The sequence below is a fragment of the Phoenix dactylifera genome, chromosome 1 (assembly GCF_051530095.1).
Source record: "Phoenix dactylifera cultivar Ajwa chromosome 1, Ajwa_hap1_PhDact_Kaust_v1.1, whole genome shotgun sequence".
Classification (NCBI taxonomy): domain Eukaryota; kingdom Viridiplantae; phylum Streptophyta; class Magnoliopsida; order Arecales; family Arecaceae; genus Phoenix; species Phoenix dactylifera.
In genome coordinates, this window is record NC_143190.1 from 49,651,779 (window position 1) to 49,658,579 (window position 6,801).

The following is a 6,801-nucleotide window of genomic DNA, read 5'->3' on the forward strand; positions in this document are numbered from 1 at the left end:
GTGAGATAAACAAACCCCTTGTTGTTCAAGCAATGGCCAAGGGAGGTGAGATTAAGACCAGCACTACAACATTGGTGGTGGTTGGTGGCTGAAACAAACAACACAAGAAGAATCTTTAGATATGACCGCATTGGGAGTAACAGTCATGAAGTTTGGAGATAAAAGCATATGCGAGATGAATATATCAGATGTTTCAAAAATGGATAGACATCTAATTGAACTCAGAAATTCAGGAAACAATTAATTGGTTAGCATGCCCACTTTCTTCAGCTGTCTCGGCCGATGTCAGCTGCTACTACTTCCCTTATGTTTGCTGGTATATTAGCCACTGGGTAGGCCTCTTGTTAGCTTGTCATTTGGCCTTGTATGGGAGCGTCTTGCAGTGCGGAGAGTTTTTTTGCTTGAGCCTAGACTCAGTAGCGCATCAGTGGCATAGCGGCAAGTTAAACTGTGCCAATTATCTACCCCAAAAAAATAGCATGGCCTAACTCACGAATGACTTGGCTTGCAGGCCAATGTAGAACGACTGGTAACGTGGGATGGATGCTTCATCTACAAAAATTCCACTTTTATGTGTATCAGGGATTCAGACCAGCTCTTCAGGAAACTCCATGATGCTGCTGTGGCTTTCAGGAGAGCCTGAAATTTTTCCAGATTCCATCACTGAAGGACGAGAAAACAATGACAGGTGCAGTCGTCTGATGCTTTGACTCGTAAAGAAATTTCAAACCAGAGGCAGATGATGTGCAGCGCTGATTCATGAGAGGGAAAGGCTTCTGGTTAGTATTGCAGTAGTGATTGGCATCGAAATTTCTCTATGGATATGAGAGACTGAGACTAAAGACCTCAATGTTTTTATGTCATCATTCCATACTCAACATGGCAACCGACTTGAGGAAAATCCATCCCCATAATACTTTATATCCATGCATGGCGGAGAGAACTCTGAGAATGATGCCTCTGAGTGTGACGACACCCTCAAGTTCTCCTGGTTGATTGGCTGAGAAAGTGGAAGGACTCTCCGATGCCACCAGATGCTCCCTGGCTTGTTTGAGGGTGTCACTCCACCGCTTTAAAACTGTATGAATCATTCATTTTAGCAAAAAAAAAAAAGGAAAAAAAAGTTAGTTCCTCATTGCTTTTTTACAGCATTGAAATTTTGCATCAAAAAGAATTTGAGTCTCCCATCAGCTTTCGTATTCATGGGATTAGCACGTCTTAATTAACTGACGAGGGCAATTTTGTTCATTAACAATAGGCTAATAAGAGCAACTTTCTTTGTTGATGTTGTTTTATGTTTTAGTTTATAACAAAGTAGTAAGTTTCAATGATCATTCAGAGTTTCAATGTCAACCGACGATATATATTGAAATATGCGACCTTACGTGCATCCATTGTCCATAATAAAAGCCGATGGGTCTTGGTCGGCTGGTTCAAACCACGTCTCAGCGCTTGCACCGGGAAGAGGCCCTGGGTTCAAACTCGGAAAAGGCCAGTTTTCTGCCGTTATTTCAAGGAAAAATAAATTCAAAATTGAAAGGAAAAAAAAATCTACCAAGCTGAATGATCCATGGGACCATGGCACGAAAAAAATCCTCTAACAATCAGCAAACAAGGATTTTGAAACCCGTAATGTGGATGGATGTTTATAGCTCCTAGCAGCAATTTCTCGAGTGAAGATATTATCGCGAAATAGAAGTGTTGGGGGGAAAAAATGGACCATCCCACAAATACAATTAAAGCACCCATATCCGACAGCAAGGCCGAGCTCATGCAGGCCGAGCTCATGCAGGCCGAGCTCAGAAGGCCGAGCACAGAAGGCTGTCGAGCCCAGAAGGCCAAGCTCAAAAGGCTGCCGAGCTCAGAAGGCTGCCGAGATCATCCAGGCCGAGCTCAGAAGGCCAAGACCAGAAGGCTGCCGAGATCATCCAGGCCGAGCTCAGAAGGCCAAGACCAGAAGGCCGAGCTCCGAAGGCTGCCGAGATCATCCAGGCCGAGCTCAGAAAGCCAAGACCAGAAGGCTGCCGAGATCATCCAGGCCGAGCTCAGAAGGCCAAGACCAGAAGGCCGAGCTCCGAAGGCTGCCGAGCTCATCCAGGCCGAGCTCAGAAGGCCGAGACCAGAAGCCTGCCAAGCTCAGAAGGCCGAGACCAGAAGGCCGAGCTTAGAAAGCCGAGCACAGAAGGTCGAGCTGACCTCAGAAGGCCGACCTCGTCGTCCACATGCTGCGGCCATGCCCTGCAGCAGTCTCACTGCACCATGCTTTACTTGCTGGCCATGTCACGACATATCAACCAGGGACCATACCCTGCTACGACTGTCAACGCCTCACCATTCCCAAGAAAGCTCTGGCTGCGCGCCATCTCCTTCCATGATGGGAACGGGCCATCCACGGCAACTCATTACTTCACACGCCCATGTCCAATCGTGACGGTAACCCATTAATTCGCCCAGTCACATCACAGGTAACCCTGCCACTCTTCCTATAAAAAGGGAAACTTCTTCCTTCCGAGGGAGGGGGGAGACTTCTACATACAATCCATCTCCTTCTCCAAAATTAAGCCCCCCTCTGACTTAAGCATCGGAGGGCCGGCGCCGGAAACCCCGGCCACCGACTTTTTACAGGTCCTCCGGAGGACACAGCCCGTCGACGTACTGCCACCCGCCATTCCCGCACCGGAGCTCCTCCTCCTCGGTCCGCGGCCGCCCCCGGGTCCAATTTCCAGCAACAGTTGGCGCTAGAGGAAGGGCCCGAGTCGTGGCCATGAAGCTAAGGAGTAAGGGAGCCTCTAACGCCTCCCGACATCACGTACCAAGTCCTGGACACTCAATCCAGAACCCATCACAAAGGCCTCCGGCGGATCCAGTTCCCCAAGTTCAACCTGCTTGTTCAACAAGTCCAAGCACTCACTGCGGCCGTTCAAGGCCTACAGCAAGCACAAGACCAACCTCTACTCCTTCCTCACGAGCATGAGTCCTTAGGACGCCACTCGCGACGTCATTTCTCTGTAGAACGTTGCCACCACCGAAGCTCCCACCGAGCTCGACCCCCAAGCTGGGAGGGCTTGTCACGCATCCATTATCCTGAGAGCTCGCGCCGAAGCCTGACGCCTTGAGTACGGGAGCACCCATCTGAGGCGGGTCTGCCCTATGCCAAGTTGCAACAGGAGCCCCACCCGAGCTCGGCAGAAAAGTCGAGGATTTGGTGCGGCAGATACAAATGCTTCAAGAACGAGGCCCAAAGCGAGACGTCGACCTTGACTTTACAACAGAGTCTCCATTCCCTCAATGGATCATGGATGAATCAATCCCCCAGAGGTTCAAGATGCCACAGATTGAGCCATATGATGGCTCATCCGATCCTCTGGATCATTTGCAGAGCTACAAAGCCCTTATGACACTCCAAGGAGCCACAAACGCTCTACTCTGCAAAGCCTTCCCAGCAACTCTCCGCAAGGCAGCTCGTCTTTGGTTCTCTGGATTAAAGCCCAGCTCGATTCTCTCCTTTGAACAGCTGGGCAGGCAGCTCGCCACCCATTTTGCCGCTAGCCGGCGTCAGCACCGGACCTCAGACTCCCTCTTCGCCATCAAGCAGAAGGAAGGAGAATCCTTAAAAGACTATATTAGTCGCTTTACCTCGGCCACATGGGAGGTTCGCGATCTCGACCAGTCAATCGCCATGTCGGCATTGAAGACGGGAGCTCGGTCCTACAAATTTCTCTTCTCCATCGAGAAGAGCTTCCCCACCGACTTTGTTGAAATGTTGGCCCGAGCTCGCAAGTACGCTAAGGCTGAGGAAGCCATGGCCTCTCGGCGAGAGGCAGCCGAACAGCCTACCAAGATGCAGAAGACGCGCCACGAAGAGTGCTCCCAACCAAGCAGCAGATCCCCCTGGCATGAGAAAGAGCCTCCTTGGCCCAAGAGCTTAGCTCACTCGAGGTCTTCCCTCCAAAAGTTTTAGACATACACTCCCCTCACATCCACCCGAGCAGAGATCCTCATGGAGATTGAAGGTTAGGGCTATCTTCGACCTCCATTGAGGATGCGACCGATAGAGTCGCGGAAGCACTCAAAAAAGTACTGCCACTTCCACCGAGATCGCGGCCATGATACGGAGGATTGCTACGAGCTTCGTGATAAGATCGAGGCACTTGTCCGCCGAGGTCGGTTGAGTTGTTTTGTCCGTGATCATGCCTACAGGAGAGAGCCTGAGGAACAAAAACTAGTGCCGCATGAGGAGCGGGACGACAACTGACCTCTCGCGGGCATCAACAATATCATCAAAGGGCGGGCGAGTAGAGGCGCCTGAAGCATCGAGCTCGAAAGAAGGAGATTCCTCAAAGCATCCGTGCACTATGAAAGTCATCTCCTTTTTCGATGAAGACCAAAAGAGTGTTGAGCCCTCTTTATGACGATGCTGTAGCTATTTTCCTCATCATTGCAAGGCTTTAAAAAGGATTTTAGTACATAATGAAAGCTCGGCTGATGCTTTATTTTGTATGCCTTCCAACGGATGAGCGCTCCTCTGGCTAGATTCAAAGGAGATTCCACCCCAAGAAAATACTATGAAGTTAAATCCTCTCATGGTCCAGAAGGCCGAGCTCATGCAATCCGGGCTGAGCTCAGAAGGCTGCTGAGCTCAGAAGGCTGCCGAGTCCAGAAGGCTGTCGAGCTTAGAAGGATGCCGAGCACAGAATGCCGAGCTCAGAAGGCTGCCGAGCTTAGAAGGCTGTCGAGCACAGAATGCCGAGCTCAGAAGGCCGCCGAGCTCAGAAGGTCGCCGAGCTCAGAAGGCTGCCGAGCTCCGAAGCCCGAGCTCAGAAGCCCGAATGCAAAACACCTCCCCCAGAAAATCGAGCCAAAGAAAGCTAGTGCTAAGCCAAGTCCTGAGGGACTTCGAAGTTCGGAAGCCATCAAAATATCTCCAAAAGGTACAAGACGCCACTTTGGCTTCAAATAATTTCAATATTTTATCTATTTTCAGGTCGAAGAATCCAAAAAACGACCTACGGGTATCTCTATCTCCAACGTCGCCCCGCTCCGAATAAGGGCACATGATCGCCAACGGACGAAGTCCGTCTCCTGTATGTGTCTCCAATGATGCCCCGACTAAGCTCCGGATGCCAATTCGACGACATTCAACGCCATTCGAGGACACTCGACGCCATTCGACGACACTCGACGCCATTCGACGCCACTTGACGACACTCGACGACACTCGACGCCACTCGACGACACTCGACGCCACTCGACGCCATTCGACGACACTCGACGCCATTTGACGACATTCGACGCCATGTCAACGCCGTTCGACGCCTCCTACGACAACACGCCCCGATCTGAGTGGGGGCACCCTGCTGAGTCGACCACAAGCCAAAGAAGGCTGCTGAGTCGACCTGAAGTACTTAACTCCAACTGCATGAGAGGTACACCCTACCTGGCACGCACATCTCCATATATATATGGCTATATTACAAGATGATCGACGACTGGACTACTTCCTTCGCCCAAGCCAAAAAGCAGCTTGAACTCGGAAGTCGAGGGTAGTGTTGGGGGAAAAAATGGACCACCCCACAAATACAATTAAAGCACCCAAATCCGATAGCAAGGCCGAGCTCATGCAGGCCGAGCTCATGCAAGCTTAGAAGGCCGAGCTCAAAAGGCTGCCGAGCTCAGAAGGCTGCCGAGCTCATCCAGGCCGAGCTCAGAAGGCCGAGACCAGAAGGCCGAGCACAGAAGGCTGCCGAGATCATCCAGGCCGAGCTCAGAAGCCCGAGACTAGAAGGCCGAGCTCAGAAGGCTGCCGAGCTCAGAAGGTCGAGACCAGAAGGCTGCCGAGCTCAGAAGGCCGAGCACAGAAGGCTGTTGAGCTCAGAAGGCCGAGACCAGAAAGCCGAACTCATAAGGCTGCCGAGCACAGAAGGCCGAGCTGACCTCAGAAGACCGACCTCGTCGTCCACATGCTGCGGCCATACCCTGCAGCAGCCTCACTGCACCATGCTTTACTTGCTGGCCACGTCACGACATATCAACCAGGGACCATATCCTGCTACGACTGTCAACGCCTCACCATTCCCAAGAAAGCTCTGGCTGCGCGCCATCTCCTTCCATGATGGGAACGGGCCATCCACAGCAACTCATTACTTCACACGCCCATATCTAATCGTGACGGTAACCCATTAATTCGCCCAGTCACATCACAGGTAACCCTGCCACTCTTCCTATAAAAAGGAAAACTTCTTCCTCCCGAGGGAGGGGGGAAACTTCTACATACAATCCATCTCCTTCTCCAAAATTAAGCCCTCCTCTGACTTAAGCATCGGAGGGTCGGCGCCGGAAATTCCGGCCACCGGCTTTTTACAGGTCCTCCGGAGGACACAGCCCGCCGACGTACTGCCACCCGCCATTCCCGCACCGGAGCTCCTCCTCCTCGGTCCGTGGCCGCCCCCGGGTCCAATTTCCAGCAACAGAAGGCTCCTTCATTATCAGTTTCTAAATTTTGAAACAATCTCAAACATAAATTAATCAAAAAAAAATGCTCAAACATCATTTAATCAAGTCGCTGTTCCTACTTGGAAGTTGAATTAAGCAACAAAACAAAAACTAAACTATGAATTTATTATCAGGAGTGTTTGCAAGCTATTGAAGTATTGACATGTTGAAAATTAGTTGAGCGAGATGATTTGGTTAAAGGTGAAGAGCTGATCAAGGATGTGGAATAAATTATATATAGTACAATTAAATTGTGAAGATATGAATTAGGTAAAGTTGCACTGGGAGAGCGAGGTTCGTGATTAGATC